We start from the raw sequence: 260 nt of genomic DNA, 5'->3' as shown, positions 1-260 counted from the left end.
AGGTCTTACTGTTAACGTACAAAATAGTGAATGGACTTGCACCAGTATATCTGTCTGATCTGGTATGTCAAGTTGGCCCGACAGAGAGGCTGTCAACCGGGCTGGAACGTTTTGGTTATGTTGCCCACCAATGACAGTAAACTCCTTGCAAAATGGCAGGGACCTTTTGAGATTAAGAAAAAGTTGGGACCCACCACATATCAGGTTTCCACTCCAGGGCATCAGAGTTCTAGCCGGGTGCTTCATGTGAACCTCCTCAA

Source organism: Etheostoma spectabile, unplaced genomic scaffold (assembly GCF_008692095.1).
Source record: "Etheostoma spectabile isolate EspeVRDwgs_2016 unplaced genomic scaffold, UIUC_Espe_1.0 scaffold342, whole genome shotgun sequence".
NCBI lineage: Eukaryota > Metazoa > Chordata > Actinopteri > Perciformes > Percidae > Etheostoma > Etheostoma spectabile.
Note: the sequence above shows the minus strand (reverse complement) of the source record.